General features: G+C 34.0%; 1 long non-coding RNA gene across 1 annotated transcript; it reads left to right on the top strand.

Moving 5' to 3' along the window:
• Positions 1-3,521: 3,521 nt before the first annotated feature.
• LOC110011904 (uncharacterized) lies at positions 3,522-6,299 on the top strand. Its single transcript, XR_016065125.1, has 2 exons — positions 3,522-3,840; positions 6,092-6,299. It is a non-coding gene; the product is annotated as an uncharacterized LOC110011904 (long non-coding RNA).
• Positions 6,300-14,609: the final 8,310 nt, after the last annotated feature.

Raw genomic sequence — 14,609 nt, 5'->3', positions numbered from 1 at the left:
AACCAACATTCACCTAGTCTCTAGTGCCATGGACCGTTGCTAGATAGCCACCTATAGTGACAGGCGCTTTCGATTAATGGTTAGTTGAAAATAATAAATTAATTTAGATTCAATTATTTGTGTTGGACACAATGCCCAAGTTTAGTTGATGGTGAACCTAAAGAGTCACACACAAATCACTATGTAATTGGTGGAATTAATTTGGAATTAATTCTAGAAGAAACGAATTAATTTTATTGAATTAAATTAATTCAAGGAGAATATATAAATGATTGGATCGTTTATTTAATAATTTATTTGATAGATGGCTCAAGAATTAATTAATTGAATTGATTAATTTTGGGCGTAACACCTTTAAATTAATTGGATTAATTTATTTGGTTTGCCTTAATTCATTGATTGGATCAATTAATTAGAGGTTGGGCTTAAATTTATTTAATTATATTAAATGAATCTTCGAACATAGATGGGCTAAAATTAATTTAATTAATTATTGTAATGGACTTTGGTTGGCCTCGATTTGATTTGATTATATCAAACCCGGTGCATACTTGAAGTACAGGCCCATTTGAGGGTTATTGGAGCAAGCTAAGAAGGAGTTAAAACTCCTCACCATGATGAACACTATGGATTGGTTATTTCATCATTGTTAAAGATTATATGCATGTGTGTGTATAGGTTGCCTTGGAGGGCAAACTTGATACTAATTGAATTTTGAATTCAATTATATGTAAAATGCAAAACTACACACATCATGTATGACCAGTGCCTAAGCCACAAAATTTGCTCTCTTTTCTCTCCAAAAATGTTCTCCTTTTTGTTCTACATTGAATTGGATTCAAGTTAGATAAAACACTCCAAAAGCACTAAAAAATAGTGTTAGTATGGAGTTCTTTTTTTTCTTGTTCTTTGTTCTGTCTAGCAATAGAAAAAGAACTATATCTATGCGTTAGTGTGCTGTGGACAAATTAGAGGAGTTCTAATTTGGATCCTTAAGTGAACGAAATGGGAGAGCGTAAAAGGGAACCAATGCACGTTGCTGCTCAACTATAGAAACAAAAAGCAAGTAAAGTTTCATTCTTGTTTCTATGTTTTTGGTTTCATCCTCTAGCCACTTGTCTAGCATGTTTATATATTGATTATTATACTTTTGATAAACACCGAATGTCTGCAAATCTCAAAGGGAAAACCTTTTTGAACCGTTTTAATTATTTTTTATTTCATACTTCCGACACGTTCCCTAGCCATACCGATTCTTTCAGGTATATATAGGTGTATTAGTTATTTGGAATAACTAATGAATGAATACAGAATACACAAAAATAATTTCTTACATCCTAACTCCACCTCTCGGCCGCCCCTCTTGAATACACACTTAGTGTGTATTTTTCTCCCTAATTTTCTTCTAGCAAAGAGAGTTGAGGGATCCCGATTCCAGTGTGGTGTGGGCGCAACTTTAGAGAGTTTCTACGTTAAAGCCTTAGGTGAACGAATGAAGAAGGTGTGATATAAATCAAAGAGATAATTTTTATTTATAATTTTTGAAACTCGTTTTCATTCAACCAATAGCCCCGTTAATTTTTTTATTGTTGTTGTTTATTATTATTAACTACATCGAACGTCCGGGAACTCCAAGAATACACCTCTTGGAACTATTGTTTTATTATATTTTTATTTTATTTTACGCATTTTAATCACCGCTTTCGCTTGCGCGTTCCCAAGTCAATCCACTCGCACTTCGAGGTGCCTTTCAATTGTGTCACAAACATGATCGTCATAAGCATTGTCTAGTATAAACGGAGTATGTAGCAATAACGGTGAGTTTCAAGAAGAGGATCCATCCCCTGTCAGTATGTGACAAAGGTATCTCCTATGCACTTGGAGATGCATTCATGCTTTTTGAATCCATGGCTACAATCATTCATCAAATAGGAAAAGGAGGTTCCTATATCAAGAAACTTTGGCGTAACGCGATCTCAAGTATCAAGTATAGATGCCTAGTCCAGGATGAAAACCAACACCTAACTCCATGCCCTAGATTAAGGTCGGGAGGCGGCAGACAAAAGTCCTTACCCGTATGGACTCAGAACCCTAACTGTTCACACAGTAATTCACCTAGTCTCTAGTGTCATGGACCGTTGCTAGACGGCCCCCGTGGACGGGCTTTCTTGAATAAGGGTTCATCAAGAATTATTAATTAAATTGGATGTAATTAATAAAAGTGTTAGACACTAGCTAGAGTCTAGCTGAAATGTGAACCTAAAGAGTCATACACAAATTATCGAAAAGAAACAAGGAATTAATTTGAAATTAATTCCACAAGTAATTGGATTACTTATAAAGAGAGATCCATTGGTTGAAAAAAGGCTCCAAAATGGTATTGATTTGTATTGGACTTGTCCTTATAGTTTAATAAGTTGGATCATATTAAATAATAATGATAATTTGGGCTTATGAATTTAATTGGATTAATTATAAGTTGAGCTGAATTAAATTAATTTTTTATTAAATTGGATTTAAATAAAAATTCATTGGGCTTGTATTTTTAAGAACAAAAAATCAGCCAAGCCTAATTGTTTTGAGCACATGAAAAATTTCATGGAAGGAAATAAATTGCTAGCAAATTGTAATTTTGGAAAGTTCAATTCTAGCCATTCTGGGAATCTCTTTATTTGGAAAAGAGAAATATGCCTTATAGATAATAGGATGTATTTAGAAATATTCTTAATTATAAAACAAGGTATATATATATAAAATATAATTATTTGAAAAATAATTATGATCATTGTTACACAATCAAAAAAAAAAAAAAATCCCCTCTTCCATCAAGAGAATTCAGCCGCCACTCTCTTTGTGCACTAAGGTGCAATTTTCTTCTCTTCTAGCAAAGAGGAAGTACAGATCCCGACTTCGGTATGGTGTGAACGAATTAGAGGACTTCTATATTGGAGCCTCAAGTGACGATCAAGCGATCGTGAAAAACGTAGGTATCATTGTTCACCCTTTTTATATTCGGTTTTATAATTTTGCATCAACCCCATGTTCGTGTATTTTATATTACATCGAGCGTTTGGGAATTTCAAGGCTACACTCCTTGGATTCGTTATTTCTATGCACTTTACTTTTTGTTATTACACCCCTTGGATTCATTTTTCGGCTATACCATGCGATCCTTCACATTGGACCCGTGCTATTTTCTCACACATCACTCCTATTCATAATTTCTACTATTTTTGTTGATTAATACTAATAATCTTAAAATTAATTAAAAAAATTAAGATTCAAACACAAAATTAACTCTATAACTAATATTACTTTTTGACCTTTTTTATCACAAACATTAATAAATATCTTTTAATATAAATAATATTATTTATTTATTATAAAATTAATTCAAAATTAACTCTAAAATTTTCCTCCCAATTTTTAATAACACAATTTTTCATTTCCCCCTTTCTTTCCCCCCTCTCTCTCTCTTCCCTCTTCCCTCTACCTCTCCCCCCCCCCCCCCCCCACACACATTTTCACGGCCTTTCTCTTCAACTCTCTTCTTTTTTCTTTCTTCCCCTTTACTATTCAGCACCGCCTGGGCCACCCTCCTTCCTCTACTCTTTTTCTTTTTCTTCTCTTCCCTTTTCTTTTTTCTTTCTCTTCTCCTCTTTTCAGTTTGTTTCTTCCGCAACCGTTGACCAACCACTTGCGTCGACCATTCGCCGCCTCAGTCAGCTTCCTTCCTCTTCTCTTTTTCTTTTTCTTCTCTTCTCTTTTTCTTTTTCTTCTCTTCTCCTCTTCTTCTCTTCTCTCTTTCTTTCCGTCGCCGCTGTCTCTCTGCCGCCCCAGGTATTTATTTTATAGTTTTTTGTAATTTTCATTATTTTTACAGATTTTAAAAATTTATTATGAACTTTTAGATTTTTTACACGTTTTAGGTTTTTACAGTTAATATGTACTGATTTAATTAACCTTTTAAAAATTTTATTTGTCATTACAAATTCTTTTCTCTGACTCCGTCATTGTCCAGGTATTTATTTTAATTTTACAAATCTTTATAGCTTATGAGTTGTTAGGTATATTCATTTGTTGGTATATTGAGTTGTTTGGAAAATTGATTTGTTTGTACATTGATTTTTAGGTATATTAAGTTGTTTGTATATTATGAATTGTTTGTTATATTGAGTTGTTTGATATTTTTGTTTTTAAAAACCACTCGAAGTTGGGGGAAGCTTTTTGGAGTCCCCTTCCCTTCTATATTAAATCAGATGATGCTCCAAATTTACAATAGGGAGAACTAACTCCCTAGAGATGCCTAGAAAGTCATAAATACGGAGTACTACTCATTACAAACAAGAATTGTCAAAATGTGAACGAGTACTACTCCTTTCCAAAGATAAATTAAGAAAGCGTAACTAAGAGTACTACCCCTTACAAAAAATGTAGTTAAGCCAGAGACAAAAGTTAGTGACCTAAGCTCGAAGATAAACCTTCAAAGTGCCAAAAGAAATTAACCATGGCACTAAATGAGCATCAGTCAGGAGCCCCTTGCAACAAGAGATCAACCCAAGCAAGCTAAAAAAGAGGGTACGTCTAACAGACATGTTTCAATTACAACTAATCAAAAGAGGTGCAAATAAATGACACCTTGGCAAGCAGTAGGAGGAAGAGCAACTCCTTTACGATTGTAAGCAAATGACCCAAAGAATGGACTAGTGAGAATCAATTTGCAAGAGTGAATCACATGCTTCCACGAAACAAATGAAAGGCATGGTTTCATAGTACTTTTAGTTTCAGCTATCAGGTAACTGAAACTAGAAGTACTATGAAAACCAAAAAACATGGGCAATTAAGATGATCAAGTTTAACAATCCTTGTAATCTTACTATGGAGTTGGTCCTTAGTGATGATGGAGTCCATATATTCCTAAAGATGGGAGTGATAATTTTATGATCTCTGATTTCCTCTCAGACTGATAAAGTTGTGGCCTACCATCTTGGATGATTTTCAAAAGGGCTGATCCTATTGGCCATGTACAATAAGAGCTGCAACAATGAGGTTGGCGATGTCATGTGGAACAGTTCTATTCAGTTCATTCAAATTCCACATTCCATCTTCTCAGAGCCAATTGACAGGAATATTTATGGATCTTCATGATTACAAGGATTTTGAAGTGAGCCGTCTGCAAGCTCAAGAAAATGTGGCTTTGAGCAGCCTGATGGACTTTACAAAGCCTTCTGCAAGTAGGTGAGTCGTCCCTTGAAACCTTGGTGCAGAAGGGGCATTGTTCTTGCAATACTTGTTTAGTGTGTTGAGGGCCCAAAGTGAGTTATTCAATCTGAGTCTCCACCAAAGTTTGGCTAGAATGCCTCAACATCTCTCAGGTTTCTGACGCCAAGGCTTCCCTCAGCAATGGGGTACCAAGTATTGGTCCATTTGGTCTAGTGAATATTTTTCTGAGAAGCGGTAGTACCCCAGAAGTATCTAGCAAAGAGTTGACTGTCAATTTAAAACCTTTAAATAAACTAATTAAACTTAGTTAACCCACAATTTAAAATCTTTAAGTAAACCAATTTAACTTGGTTAAGTCTTAACTTTAAACCTTCAAGTAAACTAATTTAGCTTAGTTAAGTCTCAATTTAAAACTTTAAGTAAACTACTTTGACTTAGTTAACTTTCAATTTAAAACCTTTAAGTAAACTAATTTAACTAAGTTAACTTCCAATTTAAATTTTTTCAAGTAAAACTTGAAGTTCATGTAGATATGGTACGAGGAGGTAAAGCTCATAGGGTTACATTATCATCCACCCCACCGCTTGTTCCACCTTCACCTGTAGCTTGAGAGACGCCATCCTCGTCTCCATTTGTAGCTCCATTCGCATCACCTACATATATCCTCAACACCACCACCACCACCACCACCACCATATGTATCAGTTCCTAAAGTTGCCTCTAATGATGACCTTTCTGTAACAACTCTATTGAATGTCCTTACTCCAGAGGATATCATGTAAGATAGTTTATATTATTGAATTGTTAATAAAATATTTTTAAATATTATATCATATATGTTAGTAATTATTTACTTGTTATTTTGTAGGGATTCAGAAGAAGATACTAGTGAATCAGAGGATATTTTCGGTGATAATAATTCGTCATCCCATTCCAACCAGTCACCTTCAGCAGATTGTGAAAATGAATTTGATCCCCTTTTGTAATTATGAATACTTTAAAATATATCATATTTATTTTGTGGATTGTATTGAATTTATCTTTATTTTTTGGATTGTATTGAGTTATCTTTCTTATATGTATTTTTGCTTAAATATTTTATTATATTTGAATTTATAGATTATTAGAGTCAAATGAAATATAATTTTATTATTAAATATTAAATTTAAAAATTTTGAAAAAAATTACAATGATTACGTTGCAAATGTCGCTGCAAAGAAAAAAAAATTTGCAACGGATTGTCTTTATAAAAATGCATTACGATTTTGCGATAACTTCCGTTGCAGATGAAAATGTTTTAAAAAGAATATTTTATTGCAAAATTTGTACGGAATGTCAATGCAAAAAATGTATTTCAATATTGCAAGCACTTCCGTTCTAATGTCCTTGTAAATAAAAATTATTTTGCAACAGCTCATATTAAAATATTTGCAATGGACTATTGATGGGAAAATGCATTGCAATATTACGACTTTTCTGTTGCAAATATGGTTGCAAATAAAAATTAATTTTGGAAGGAAGGGGTCATCAACATTACCACTAATATACTATTTTTATAAAATATGAAAAGTCAAACTTTAAAACAACGTTTTGCAACGAAAATTTACAACAAATAAAAAATCGTTGCAAAACCTTTCAACGGCTGAAAAATTCGTTGCTATATAGTAGTGTACCTATAGCAATGGACAATATTTCATTGCAAAAGTCCGTGACAAATCTATTTTGCCACGAATTTTTCAAGAAATTCATTTGCTATAGGTCTATTTTTTTGTATTGTACATATATATATATTTTGTTTTCGTATATTGTTAGAATTTATTTATTTTGGTAAGTACTATGAACTCTACTTAAGGCTTTGGTTTAATAATTATCGATTAGTTATTGTAATTTTTCTGTGTAAATGTGTTTGTGAGGAGGAAACTGGTTTATATTAATTTAAAAAATCTTTTGGTAAATTTATTATGTCAGACTAGATATAAAAACACAAGGCATGGTGCATATTCTTTTCTTTTCTACTTTAATAATGTTAAATTTATAAATAACTATGATATTTTAGCTAATAGCTTATAAATAATTTAGTAATAAAAAATTTAGTTTACCTGTTATAATCTTATAACAATATGCTAATATATTTAGTGCATGATACAAATATTCAAACTATTTTTTATCATTTCGTATATTTATAAAATTAAAGTATCAAATACCTCTCTGCAATATAAAATAAAGTTCAAAAAACTCCTTCTGTACAGAATTTGGGCCACACAAGCTTTAACTGCAAATTTGCTATGAAAGTACCTATTTTTTGATATTTTTATCCTTCTCTCGCATCTAATATATAATATTATATATATTTTATATAATAAAATATTATTTTAATTAAATTTAATTAAAGATTAATTTATATGTTAAAAAGAAAAAGCAGCGGCATCGGCGACGGTCATCACCCATCTCCAGCAAGGGCGATTGCATCACCCAGACGGGTAGTGAGGGGTGGGGAGTGGCGGTGGAGGGGGTTGGGGGCAAATTGGACGGTGGTGGGGGTTATAATTATTATTTTCAAATTTTTTTATAAATTATATTATATATATTATTAATATATTTTAATAGTTATAAATTATATATATTATAAATTAAAATAATTATTTATTAATAGGCCTAGTTTGATCAGTTAATTAGAAGGAGTATTTTAGTCATTGTTTCTAAAAAAATAGACTCAAGGTGACTAGGAGGCGGTGTGATTATTTATTAAAAATATAGTGGTAATTTTTTTTATTGAAAATTTTATAGGAGAATTTTTTATATTTTGATATATCAAGGGGGTCAAAATGAATTTAACATAATAAGTAAGTGAAATTTCTCCAATCTTGACATGAAAAACTCTATCTCCTATTATTCATTGTCCTAAATCTCGCAAATAGTCCTCATATATTTAATTTAAATTCGACACCCCCAAACAAAAAGAATTAACAAAACTGTAGTACTTATCATAACTGCAAAGGAAGAATGGAAAAAATATAGTACAAAGTTATCTTAAAAAAGTATCAGTAACAATGAAGATTCTAACAAAGGCAAGACTAACAATCTTATACTGTCAGTTGAAAAGCAAAAGAAACCCCTTTCAAGTGCGCAATCTCAGGCTTGAATCGCCACAGGCCATGCCCTCACCCTCTCGAACGTGAGTTCCTCGTGATAGCGCAACCCATTTGAGGCGAATGGCAAGTGAAGCTTGCAGTTGATGCTCTTCATAATTTTTATAGTTTTGGCATCTGATCCCGGTCGCTCAGCTACCTCGCGTTCTCGAAATGGTATTCAAACCTGAGAAAAGAGCAAATCATTAGGCTTGGGTAGTTTCCAAGTAAAACCCTCCAATATTTAAGTAAGTAAAAAGATTTGAGATAGAATCTCAATGTATTTAATGTAGATTTTAGTGTAATAAATGTCTTACCATAAATGAACTGTACATGATGCATTTATAATATTTGAATAGATACCCTTACCTATTTGAAGGGGTTCACTTGCATTGTGCCACGTATTGTGATCTTACTCTGTAGGATATCAGGCAAATCAACATCCCTCAGCAATGGATCCTTTAAGCCGAGTCGCAGGTCGGACCGAATCTCAATTGAGAGTGCGCGAATCTTCGGCCTGACCGTGTAGTAAATGCCCATTTTAAGGGCATTTGTGTGATTTCATTGATAATTTCCTTAATCCCCATCGACATCCACAAGCTTGCAGCTTAGCATGTACTTTCCAGTCGATGTGGTGAAATTTAGCCCAAATTTGCTTACTTAACGTAACAACCCAATGTATCCAGTAACAAACTAGGCATATATCACCGGCTACATCACCATCCAATTAAAATAATAGAAGAAAATTTTGTTAACCATGTGCGTATAGGGTATATTGGGATTAATTATTTTTTTCCAAGTGCACACATAAGTAAGTAAAGGCGCGTTCACGTTTCTATTTAAATGTTGGAGGTCACTTATAGAGTCATGCCTGCACTTCTTTGTTAATAAAGGCGCTATTTGTTGTTATGCGATTTCACTGCTGGCCTTCTTCATCTTCCTTATACTAACTTCTGGTACTTCTTCTTCTCACGATGGAGATGGCAAGTTGGTAGGAATTAGTGTCATACTACTTCTTTATACCCCCCCTTCAAGTGGGACTTATCAAGGACGTTGATGAGTCCTAACTTGGAGACGAGAGACATAAATTGAGGTCTTGGTAAAGCTTTGGTAAAAACATAAGTAGGTTGATGTTTGGTAGGAATGTGTTTAGGTGCAAGGAATCGTTCTTTGTACTTATCTCATACTAAATGGCAATCTATTTCAAGGTATTTTGTTCTCTCAAGGAAGACAAAACTAGCTACAATGTAAAGGGCTGCTTGACTATCGCAAAAGAATGGAATTAGAGTAAGTCTGTAATCTGTAAGTCTGCAAGAAGGTTGTATATCCATATAAACTCACAAGTAGTTGATCCCATACTTCGATATTCTGCTTCAGCACTAGAGTGAGCCACGGTGGTCTATTTCTTCGTCTTCCATGATATCAAACTTTCTCCAAGGAACACACAATATCCTCTCAAGGACCTTCTAGTGTCCTTGCATGTAGCCCAATCTGCATGACAAAATGCAGTGATATTGAAATCTGCTTCTGAAGGAAAATACAATCCCCTCTTCATAGTACCTTTAAGATATCTCACAAGATAAAGTGTTGTGTTCCAATGTGCCTTGAAGGGTGTTGCATGAACTGGCTAACTTGTTGAGTGCTATAGCAAATATCAGGCCTAGTGAACCCTAAGTATAATAGTCTGCCCAGAAGCCTTCTATAGGATTCAGGATTTGACATTTGTTCTTCTTAAAAAACTGTGAGTTTAAAACCTGTTGGCAGAGGGGTTGAAGTGGCTTTAGCCTGCATAATTCCTGCATGTGTCACAATTTCTCTTATATATTTTGTTTGAAAGATTGTAATTCCTTCACTAGACCTTGCAATTTCCAGACCAAGGAAGAACCTTGCTGGTCCAAGGTCTTTACTAGTGAAAAGCCTGTCTAGGTATTGCTTAATTTCTGTAAGTACTTGCTTTGATGTACCTTCAATCAAGACATCATCCATATATACAAGCAAACAAAAAAATCCTACAGGTTTTAGTTTAGTAAATAAAGAATGATCATGTTTTGACAGAATGAAACCAAATTTTTCCAATTTCATTGTAAATTCTAAGTTTCATTATCTTGAGGCTTGTTTTAAGCCATATAGAGATCTTTTTAGTTTGCAAACATGCCCTTCAGGGACATTATATCCTTAAGGTGGCTTCATATATATTTCTTCATCTAAGGTTCCATGCAAGAATGCATTATTTATATCTGAATGCATTATTTATATCTAATTGGTGTAAATGCCATTTTACTTTAGCAGCAACAACGATAAGAACTTTCGTTGTTACAGCCATTTGGTTTGACCTTGATCTTAAAAATCCATTTGCTGCCTAGAGTTCTTTTGTTGTGAGGAAGTTTAGTTATTTCCCATATTTGATTTCCTTCAAGTGCCTTAAGTTCTACAGCCATTGCTTCTCTACATTCTCTTTTGTTGGCTGCTTGAGCATAAGTTCTAGGCTTTTGGGGAAGCTAGGAAGCTGTGAGTAAGCATGTATGCATTGAGTGGCTATGGATGATTGTAGGCAAGTCTGAAGAATTAAGGCTACTAGAACATATAAAGTCTTGGAACTTTACTAGTCTAATCTTTAATCTGAAAGATCTTCTTAGTATTTCGTTAGGTCTATGATTTACATCTTCATTTCCTTCTTCAAGTGAATTGTCTGCAGAATCCCTATTTTCATTATCCTGATCAGTTCCTGAGGCATGCTCGGAGTTAACAGATTCATTCTGGTCCAAATCGTCAAGCATTTGAGGTATGGGAGAAGTGATAGGATCAGACTATTATCCCATATAAGGAAAAACATCCTCTTTAAATGTTACATCTCTAGAGATTAAATTAATCCTTCTATTCAAGTCATATAGTTGGTTTGGAGCATATCCTAAGAATATACACTTACGTGCTCTAAGATCAAATGGATTTATGGAGTAGTACATTCATTGCAAAACACAAACACCCAAAAGTTTTGAAATGATTGTAATTCACTGGTTTATTATATAACACTTCATATGGTGCTTTCCATTCTAAAACATGTGAACGTATCCTATTAATTATATAGGTTGCTGCAAGAATTGCATCTGTCCAAAATATTTTAGGCACATTAGATTAAAACATTAATGCTCTAGTTATTTGTAAAAGGTGTTTGTGTTTTCTTTCTACAACACAATTTTGTTGGGGAGTATAAATGCAAAATGTTTGATGTATTATTCCTTCTCTTTTAAAGAAATTCTTACACTGTTCACCAAGAAATTCAGATTCATTATCACTTCTTATGACCTTAATGCTTTTATCAAATTGAGTGAGTATCATTTTATGAAAGTCAATTAGCAAATTAATAGCTTGAGATTTAAATTGCATTAAAAAGGTCCAGCTAGCTCTGCTGTAATCATCAACTAAGGTCAGTAAGAATGTACATTCTGAAATTGAATACTCTTTATATGGTCCACATATATCTGTATGAACTAGATCAAAATAATTCTGGGAAATAATTATACTAGTGGGAATAGGTTGCCTTTCCTGTTTAGCTTGATGACAGACTTAACAAAGTATAGATTGTGTTACATTGTCTTTTATCATTCCTGCATGAAGCATTACATTGTGCGATGCATGCCCTAGTCTTTTATGCCAAGTTTCTGCAGAAATATAAGGTGCACTAAGTCCACATTCTCTGCAGGAAGATATAACAACCTCTATATGATCTTTGTCAAAGGAGTGTTTCTTGAGGATATTCAGTTTTTCTATTAAGCATGTTGCTGCAACTACATCCTTAGTCTTGTGGTCCAGCATCACACAATAACATTTGGAAAATATGAATCTGAAATGAACCACTGCATAATTTACTAATGGACAAGTTAAATTTCAAGTCAGGAACCAACAGAACATTGTCCAAATTGATTTTATCAGATAAAGTTACTTGTGCATTTTATAGTGTATTTGGTGCCATATGCTAAGTGAATATAAGTATTAGGAACACTAGTTTTAACTTCATCAAGGAGTGAAGAATCATTGCATATGTGAGTGGTTGCTCCACTGTCTAAAATCCAGGCATCAACAAACAAATTATCTAAGACTGTGTTTCTAGAATACTTACCTAAAAATTCTGTATTGTCCTCGTTTGAAGAAGTTGGTATTTTTTATTCCATCCCTCCAAAGTATCTATGAAGCTCAGACCTTATAATCTCTGTCATGGATCTTCCATCAACCACACTATGCATTGATTCCTCAAGTGTAGTGGCTGCTGCAACTTTATTTGTTGCAGGCCCTGTTTTCTTTCTTTGCTCAATTAGTGTCGTTTACCAATTCGGATACCCAGAATTTCGAAGCATGCCTCCTTCAGATGTGCAGATTTACCACATTCTTTGCATATTTGATTTCTCTTGTATGTAAAATTCCTCGTCCTCTAAAAATTTCTTTGAATTTCTGGTCTCTTAGAGACTTGTATAACAATGCCGTGAGTTTACTTCCTTTTGTTTTTCAATCCTCAAAACCATTGAATAGGCCCTGCTAGTGTTAGGAAGTGGATCCATCATAAGTATTTGATTCCTTACATGATATAGCCATCATGTAAGCCCATTAAAAACTGCATCAATTGATCCCCCATTTTAGTATTTGTTGTTTTCTTAGATTCACCACAAGTACATTGAGTTGTGGGTGTAATACATGCCAATTCATCCCACAACCGTTTTAATTTCATGTTCAATCCACAATTCTCTAGATGTAGATGTGTATAGAAAACTTTCTACAATGTCTTAAGAATCCAAGAGGTTACCATATAGTCTGCTCTAATCCACTGCTCTAATTATTTTCCATTCTCTGTTGGTTCAATGCCTTCTCCATTGATAAAACTTAGTTTCATCTTGGCACCTAGTGCTATTTTAACTGATATGCTCCAGGACAGGTAGTTGGACCATCATTGATGGCTCTGATATCATGTAAAAATGGCGACAACGTGCACAAAGAAAGTCAAGACTTCCATTGATGAATTCACAATTACAGAGAGATGTTTGCAAAGAGAATTGTTACAAAGTGATTCTTGTTTCCTTCACAGCGAAGAAGACAACTGTTCTTGTCTATATGTACATATCACTTAGCTGAATAACTACCATAACTAATTCTTTACAAGTGCGATGTAAAAGTAAGTAAAGACGCATTCCCGTTTCTATTTAAAAGTTGGAAGTCACTTATAGAGTGGGGGGGAATGACTTATGTGTACAGTCCAAATAAATCTCAGCCCAAGAAGTATAAAAAGGAATCAAGGATGACCAGTACCTGAACGCCAACAGCCTAGAAAGCTTAACGGCCTATGAAGGAGGGTAGGAGTCTAAGGTGTCCTTGAATTTAGCGTAGAAGTATGGTCCAATAAGGATGATTAACTCATGGCCACACCCAGCCATCCCCACGTCGCATACACTTGGCTTTCCAAGTGCGCTTCGCTATCAGTTGGGAAGACACATTTCAGGAAAGGTCTCCCTAGAGCCTTGGATTCCTTAGCAGTTAAGAGTCCTCACTGATGGAGGGTCTCCCCCAACCTGAAGATAAGCAGTGAAAAACGACCCTAAACAGAAGATTAAGGCAGGATTAGTTTATTTAAACCACCCTTATCCTCTTTCTCCGAAAGTGAAGGAAGATCTACAGACCGCAATTATATGGGCGCATCACTCTATAATTACAGGTTTGGTCCCCAGGTAGGGAAAACCTTCCAAACGTTCAAGCAGTCTTATTAACACTGACTTGAACATTCTTTTGCAGGATAAACATATTTTCTAGCATGATTCGATCTTTATATTTCAATCTCTTTTTTGTTTTATTTTTTATCTCTTCTTAAATCTAGTACAAACTTGGGCATCGGAGTGCTAACGTGTTGTTTTGTAGGTCTCGTTTCTTAAGATTTAGCGTGCATCAGCCCAAGTTCAAAACAACAATCCAAGCTCATTGTGTTGTAATAGGTAAACAAAAAAATCAATTAGATTGACGGTTTTGAGAACCATTCAAAAAAATTTTATTTAGGCAATATCATCCCGAGGAATATGGTAATATTCGTTTTCGGTGCATGTATCTGTTTTTGACGTCACATTAGATGCCCACAAACCACTTAATAACCTATGTAGTTGGTTAGCATAAAATTACACATAGCAGTCACAAAGCGGAAAAATTATGGTCTGATACAAAATCAATACACCGTTAATTCTTTTCAGAAGTTTCCTCAAATGCTACATTCACTTCTTCTTTATT

The sequence above is a fragment of the Sesamum indicum genome, linkage group LG4 (genome assembly GCF_026168435.1).
Source record: "Sesamum indicum cultivar Baizhima isolate 11 linkage group LG4, ASM2616843v1, whole genome shotgun sequence".
In the NCBI taxonomy this organism is placed as follows: Eukaryota; Viridiplantae; Streptophyta; class Magnoliopsida; order Lamiales; family Pedaliaceae; genus Sesamum; species Sesamum indicum.
Note: the sequence above shows the minus strand (reverse complement) of the source record. Positions and strands in the feature narration are given on the sequence as shown.